Source organism: Cryptomeria japonica, chromosome 3, assembly GCF_030272615.1.
Source record: "Cryptomeria japonica chromosome 3, Sugi_1.0, whole genome shotgun sequence".
In the NCBI taxonomy this organism is placed as follows: Eukaryota; Viridiplantae; Streptophyta; class Pinopsida; order Cupressales; family Cupressaceae; genus Cryptomeria; species Cryptomeria japonica.
The window spans coordinates 959,165,947-959,174,258 of NC_081407.1; the positions used below are offsets into that span (position 1 = coordinate 959,165,947).

Here is an 8,312-nt window from a genome sequence, read left to right on the forward strand (position 1 = left end):
AACTTGAATGGAGTATTTCGATGACCACAAAAAAACCCAATAGAAAACTTAATTGGCCAATGATCAGAACCCTGCCAGCCTAGGATCTTTGAGCTAGACAACACCCTATCCCCTACCCAAAAGAAAGAGACCCAAAATATGTATTGTCTCTCAGAAATAGTATCTGCTCCACACCGCTGATGGGTCCAAGTAAAGATGCCATTAAAGGGCTTGACATCAACTAGTCCCAGAAAATCTACATTATCCTAAAAGAGAATGGAGGAAGGATCCAATCTGGCCTATCCCCCCCTCTTCTTAGCTAAGCTCAGGATAGAGTTAAATTCACTAGCAAGAACCCAAGGTAGGAAATGAGTACCAGACCGAATATGCCTAAGATGAGACCACAACTAGGATTTTCCTCGAATATCAATGGGAGCATAGACATTAGTAACCAGAAAAATGTCACTGGACTCCAAACTAGAGGCAACCAAGGAAAGAGAAAATTGACTAGAGAGCCACCAAAGAGGAGTAACCTTACGCGAATCCCAAAAGAGAGCTAATCTTCCTCAACAACTTGAAGAATCAATACACTGACATTGGCCATAACTGGCCGTAACACCACATTGTTGAAGCTTACTGAAACATAAGATCAACATAAAGCTTAGTCTTTTGAATACAAAATATATCTGGAGAATGAACACCCACCAAATCAGGAATAGCTTTTTGATGGGAGGAGCTATTCAATCCCCGCACATTCCGAGAAAGAATAATCATTTAAGAGAATGTGGAAAGTGGGAGTCAGTAGTCTTCACCAACCCAGACTCCACTAACAAATCCCCAACTGAATGAAACTTCTCCTGATCTGTTTTACGACCTCCTTTAGGGGTTTCCAATGCACTCCTCTTATGAGGCTGCTGAAGCAAACCCAAAGCTTGAGAAGAACCTTTGCTCTTGCTAGATTTCGAAACCTTTTTGGCCAAGTCTGCCAAAACCACATCATCCTGCAAGATACTAGAATCATCAGATTTGTGTGTCTACTGACCAAGAGAAATTTCTAGAGGTAACTGGGGTGCCTGAGAAGTCGGGACATAACCATCCACCGCCTCAGTCCTTCCCAAGCCCACTGCTCTAGAAGATACTTCCATTGGAATCCCTTCCTCCAATGCCAAAACCTCAAAATGATTAAAATCCTGCTCATTCTGCCTATGCTTGTGAGACTGCTTTTGCCTCCTGCCTTTAGAACGAGGTTTAACTGGCACAAATCCATCCCCTACAGAAACTCCACAACACAGAAGAAACCCACGCCAAATCACAGCACCCAAACACTCTCCGAGCACACCACACTGGCAGAAAACGAACATGCAGGCTGGGGTAAAACCCTAGCCCGCAAAGACGACCTTCGCACTCTCCATTCGCGTTTTTTAATGAATCAAAGCTGATAGACACTTAAACCATTGACTGAACTAACATTCTTGCGGAAAATTAAATATCTATAAAGCTATTCTCAAACTTTACCATGCAGTTCCAGTCTAACCATTTGAAACATCCCCGATTCAAAAATATAGAAAAAAGCCATCCCTTTTTTTTCCCTGCCATAACCATGTTCTCAAAATTTCAACTTTACAATTAATTGAAGTACGTTGTGTTCTCAAATTTCAGTTATTAGTTAAATATGATGTCAAAAGATCGGATCAATCTTTGTTCAAGGAAAACCCAATTTAAAGCTCTAACTATCTCTTCAAGAGGAATTCGAAGAACATTTTACTATCTCCATTGAAAATCCAAAACTTGTAGAGCGACATTACCTGTTACTTATTTAATGAGATCATAGTAAAATAAATCATGGATCACCAAATATGACAAAAGCTACTTTTGCAAATAAAAATAATATAATATTATTCTCTATTATTAAAAATCAGAAACCTAATAAAGTTTCTTGATCTTTTAAAAAAAGTTGATAAAATTTCTTATCCACTTCTTTTCTCTACTAATTCATTAGTAGAGATCCATGGTATTATTTCAGCCATCATTGTAAAATAAGACAATGATCACTACTACACAGTAGCAGCTGTTAATGCATTTAGAAAGGCTAATCTTTCAATTACAAATATTATTATTGTCATCCTCTCTTTAAAAACCTGATATAAAGAATGACGTCGTTTCTTGTTATATAAGATGAAATAACTCCAAGGTTCTCCCCACTTATTTCTGCACATGAATAGACAAAGCTATATAAGTTAGTATAAATAGGTTTTATAATGCAGTGATTTTCAAATCTACTAAGAAAATGATTTAAAAATTGTTAAAACGAATTAGAAGATTGACCTTTACAGAAATCATATGATCGTGATCCAATGGAAAATCCCATCCTCTTCAACGACGTTCAGGAAACACACATTCTCTAAATGCTTTCATCTACCTAGAAAACTGGGTGATGCATCTGATGAAGATGAAAAGGAAGGATAAAAGATATTTTATTAACAACAAACATCCCTCCCCTTTCAACCAGATGGTACCGATGCATCATCCAATCGATTTTCTGGACTTTTGAGCTCTTTGCAATAGTATACAGAACCACAATCTTCTTGCATCCTTTTTGTTTCCTATTTTCCATTAAGGATATGGGATTCAATAAGAATTCATGCATGGGAAAATTAAAAGTAGAGTATAAGAATTATAATAATTCTAGGATAAAAAAATATAAATGGATGGACTGGATTCAATACAATATAACTCAGATAAAATAATCAAGAGTTAATATGAATAGGATAAAAAAATAAAAATGGATGGACTTTTTGAATTTTATTGTATATATTTTTCATTCAATATTTCAGATGTTTCTTAGCTATCCTTTATCAAATAATCAAGAGTTAAAACCTAATTTATCTATGTAATATTAGATTTTTTGTTTGCATACAAAACAACAAAAACAAAACCTAATGCCACATAGTAAGCCAAAAAGGAGAAAATGAAAGACTATCATTGTAAAGCCAAAAGGAAGGAAATAAAATATTATGATTGTAAAACGTAAAAGGGAGGAAATTAACTTAGAATTCAAAGAATTCAAAGAAATATTTACTGACTTGCAAATTTATGAATCGATAAACCTCTTCTATATAAATGCAGAGGAAATAATTTCCATTCTCAACTTCAAAATATCTATGGAAGAATTCTTAGAAAACCCATCTTTCTCTTCTTCTCCTCTTCTCCTTCCGTGTTGGGAAAATTACAGCAAATTAAAGTGTAGAAGGTCATTTCGAAGAATGAAAGATTGTAGGCCATATAGAAACTAAAAATAATATGCCCATATCAATAAGATGATATAGAAAAGAAAAGGAGACAAATGACACATTAGAGAAACTGGATGTATGGAGCAAAATAAATAGGTGAATGGTTAAATGGAAATCACCCAAAGTGGATAGTGGGTAGGTAGAGGTAATTAATGAATAAATAGTTTAATAATCTTGGTACAATTTTTTTTCCAAAAAGTCATCCAATGGTTAAGAAAGGTAGGTAAGTGAAAAATTATTTTATTTTCAAAACCAATAAATAGTTTCAATTTTCAAATTTAAGTTGTTTCTATAATTTTCCACTAAACTTATGCCAGGTGGCAAATTAGTGATCCTATGGTTATCTTGCATAATTAAGGTTAATTTTGGCATATTTTTTTCCAAAAAGTCATCAAATGGTTAGGAAGGGTGAGTAAAAGAATTTTTTTTTTTAATTTTAAAAGTGAATCAATAGTTTCAATTTTCAAAAAGTCATTTCTATAATTTTCCACTAAACTTATGCCTTTGTGGCAAATCAATTATCTGATGGTTATCTTGGATAGGTAAGGATAATTTTAATATTGTTTTTCCCAAAAATCCATCTAATGGTTAAGAAGGGTAGGTAAGAGAAATATTATTTTATTTTAAAAGTGAATTAATAGTTTCAATTTTCCAAAAATTGTTAATATAATTTTCCACTAAACTTATGCCCTGTGGCAATTAGTGATAAGATGTTATCTTGGGTAGGTAAGGTTAATTTTAGTATGGTTTTTTCTTAATATGTCGTCTAATGGTGAGGAAGAGTAGGTAAGAGAAATATTATTTTAATTTTAAAGTCAATCAATAGTTTCCATTTTCTAAATGTTGTTTCTATAATTTTCCACTAAACTTATGCCCCATGGAAAATTAGTGATCTCATGGTTATCTTGGGGGAAATTGCTATCTAGCCCTTAGCCCTTAAGATGCACCAATGTTAAAGGTTATGGATAAATTATAGTGTTTGAAGGTAACTTATTCATATCTTGGGTGGGTAAGGGTAATTTTGGTATAACTTATTCATATCTTCAATGTTAAAGTTATGCATAAATTATATTGTATGAAGCTAACTTATTATATTTCCGTTAGACTAGCACTATTGCAATCAGTTTTTCTTAACCAATAAGAATTGTGAATTTTAAGTTTCTAAATTGTAGAATTTTTTTCCTTAAATTTAATTGACTCAAAAATTTGACAGCTTTTTTTGTTTTTGATGAATAGGCATCTCTAATAAAATTATTTAATAGTACACTATCCGCAAAAAAAAAAAGGAGATGTGAGATCACCCCTTAGGAGTCATATGGGTAGCACCCAGACATAGCACTAAAACGTAAAAAAAACACAGGCAACCCCTGAAATTAGAAACAAATAAATAAAAACTGATAAGCCACTAAAGAAATAAGAATAGAAAATGGAGGTGGATCACGATCATCCTTAGGATCCCATACATTGAAGCAGGGTCAGGGCTGTTGTCCGAGAGGAACCACCCTTCTTCAGTTGTCCTCTCTTCATTCTCCTTCTCCTTCCTGGCCAGAGAAATGGCCAAAGCAAGCCAGGAGAACCCTTTGGAAGAGCCAAGCCAGGTAAAATCTCTGCTGGTATTCGACCAACTAGAACCACCAGCAGCAAGAAAATCAACACCCCTTGTACCCCACCTGGAAGCAGATCCACGACATGGCGTAGAGGCTGAGCAACACTGATTGAAGTCACTACCACTACAGGACTAGTGGTGAGAAAACTGTGCCCATGGGAGTTGTGAGCGAGGAGCAGAGGAGTTGCAACCGCACCATCGGCCCCGAGGTAGAGAGTGGTCACGAGACAGAGAGCGGTCATGGGAGGTAGAATAATCTAACAACACTCATGCCATGCCACCATACAAGGGGCATTTCCCAAATGGTCCAAGAGCATTTTCAAGTGGGCAACCTTTTTGGCAGCATCACATTATTACAATACATGCTTTAGTAAAAAGAGAGACATGAATATCAATAGAGCTGTGAGAAAATGAATTGATAGCTAAAGAGTGAATGTTGTTGAGACTATGTATTAAAATCATGAATACAGTGGGTAAACATACATACAAATCGGGTATATAGCCCCTCCTCAGTCATTTCTAGACATACCACAAAATTTTCAATCATCTGATATACATCTTTATTGTGTCTATTACCTAATACATATCAAATATGCATGCAGGGATATGACCAACACTAACAGGCCTCAGTATCTTCAAATCACATTACTTCCATCTAAGAACTGTACTCACATTACTTCCATCTAAGAACTGTACTGGCATTACTCCATGAGTTCTTGAAGAAATATTCAGAAAGTGCAAGTTGATTGCATTCGAGACGTCATTCCTTACTTGTAACTGAATATTGATGTTTCAACTTACAAATGCACTTACATAATCAATTTATGATGGTAATAGATTTATTTTTAGAAGGGGGAATTCCTCAGGTTCCATTATATTGTTTTCAAAAAGGTTTCAATTTAACGTGGGCACTCTCATCAATATACAACAACATAAATTCTTAGGAAGACTTTTCACAAACTAAAAGTAGTAGTGTCTTGCAATGGAGCATCTGTAGAACCCTTAATACAACATTAGAGTTGTTATGCATTTAGAAAGGCTAATGACATTTTACCTACACATATTATTATTGTTGTTCTCTCTTAAAAACCTAATATAAAGAATGACGGTTGTTTCTTGTTCTATATATAATTAACCTCCTTTATCAAGATGTAGATGAAATAACTCCAAGGTCCTCTCCACTTCTTCTTTCTGTCCACTTTTTCTTTCTGCACACGAATAGACAAATCTATATTATTATAAATAGATTTTATAATGCAATGATTTTATAATCCAGTGAAAAAAATTGTTAAAAGGAATTTGATGATTTACCTTTGCAGAAATCTTGTCATCCAACTTATTTGATCTTGATCCAATGGAAACACCCATCCTCTTCAAAGATGGTCAGGAAGCACACATGCTCTCAATGCTTTTATATACAAAGAAAACTAACTGGGTGATGCATGAGTATCATCTTGGTACAGATGAAGACGAGAAGGAAGTGGGGTTATACTTTTGACACAACGAACGCGCCTTCCTTTTGAGCCTTCTCAGTACCAAGATGGTACTGATGCATCATCCAATTAGTTTTCCCAGCTTTTGAGTCTTTTGCAGTATACAGAATCACGATCTTCTTGCATCCTTTTCTTTTTCCAATTAGTATTCCCAGCTTTTAAATCTTTTGCAGTATACAGAATCACGATCTTCTTGCATCCTTTTTCTTTCCTGGATGAGATTCAATATGAATCAATGCATTACAAGAATAAAAAAAATACAAATAGATGAACGGGATTCAATATAATATGAATCTAATAAAATTCATAAAAACATATAAATTTATAGATCTATTATGGATACTTGGTCCTTCTTTGTTCTCCATTTATTTTCTGCTGCTAAACCTTGTCAAACGATTGCATGAAGGATCTGGAAGCACGATGAGTAGAAACAAGGATGAGCTGGAGAATACAATGGTTGAAATGTACATAAAGATAGATTATTGGTGAGATCTAGTATAAAATTAAATTTAGATTTAAAATTTGTTATCATTTCTTATGGTTACATGATTCTTTAATGGTTAAAAAATTTAGTATATTTATGAATTGATAAAATATTTTTTGAGTGCTATTGTATATACTATTCATTCAATATTTCAGATCTCTCTCAACAATCTCTCAAACAGTGAAAATCTCAAATTATCTATGTATTAGATTATTTGTTTAGAATTTTTTGTTTGCATATAAAACAAACAAAACCTAATTTCACATAATAAGCCAAAAAAAGGGGGAAAATAAAAGACTATCATTGTAAAGCCAAAAATAAGGAAATGAAAGATTATGATTATAAAGTCTAAAAAGAAGGAAAAGAACTCATTTTGAAGAGTTATTTACTGACCTGCAAATTTATGAGATAATAAACCTCTTTTATCAAAATGTAGAAGAGATCAACTTAAAAACATCTATCGAAAAATCCTTTCAAAACCCATCTTTCTCTTATGCTCCTTTTTGTTGGAAGTGGAGACACTCTGAGAGGGGGGGTGAATCAGAGTGTCACAATTTTGACTCAATTTTTTTTTTTGAAAAAGACTATCTTGATTAGCAACAGGTGGATGACATTAAACACATGAGTTGTAAGTTTACCCAAATATGACAAAACATTGTAAAAACAACACTGTTAACAAAGTATGTAAAATGACCATTCAAGTGATAGATAGATAATCTTTGATTTAAGATTTCTGAAAACAAGATGATTTTGCCACTTTTCACAAAACACGCAACATCTAAAAATGATTTGTACACAGTAGAGAGAGAAAGAAAAAATAATAAAAGATCTAAAGTATCAGAGCATGTGAAACAAAATGAGACAAGATTGGACACATAACACCATAATCTTCATGAGTGGAAAACTCTCTTGGGGTAGAAAAACCACGCGATAAAAGATTCCTTGCATTATTTCACACCAACTCAGTACACAAAATTTAGAAGCCACAAGGCCTCAAGAATCACCAACCTCTCTTCCTTATACAACATCAAAAATTGCCAACTCAAGCTACAATCATTGGTACCTTTATGACTGCACTATGTTCTGCAGTCACAAAACTATCAATGGTTGGAGTGAGTATAATAATATCTCAATCTGATTCCCACTAAAAAAATTGCAACAATGTCCTTCATATCTCTGTATAGCAGACAGAGAATGATATTTTTAAAATTTAAACACAATCAGAGAGAGTACACTCAATCTCTGGATAATAATAATAACTCCAACCTCAGTGGCATCAAGTACTATGCAAAACAGAGTAATAGTCAAGAACACTATGAAAAACAAAATGTCTGTCAATCTTCTTTTTACTAATTTTCTTATTCAAGTCTCTCTATCTATCTCTCTATGTTTTTTTCATAAAAGTCCTATTTCCAAAAACTTATATAATTTCAATGTGTTCTTCAGAACATGATCAAAGA

The 8,312-nt window shown here is 33.7% G+C and overlaps 1 long non-coding RNA gene across 1 annotated transcript; it reads right to left on the reverse strand.

The window, feature by feature from the left end:
• Window positions 1–4,966: 4,966 nt before the first annotated feature.
• LOC131035623 (uncharacterized) lies at window positions 4,967–6,868 on the reverse strand. Its single transcript, XR_009103989.1, has 3 exons — window positions 6,712–6,868; window positions 6,187–6,579; window positions 4,967–6,083 (listed from the first exon to the last, which is right to left on the reverse strand). It is a non-coding gene; the product is annotated as an uncharacterized LOC131035623 (long non-coding RNA).
• Between the last annotated feature and the right edge of the window lie 1,444 nt (window positions 6,869–8,312).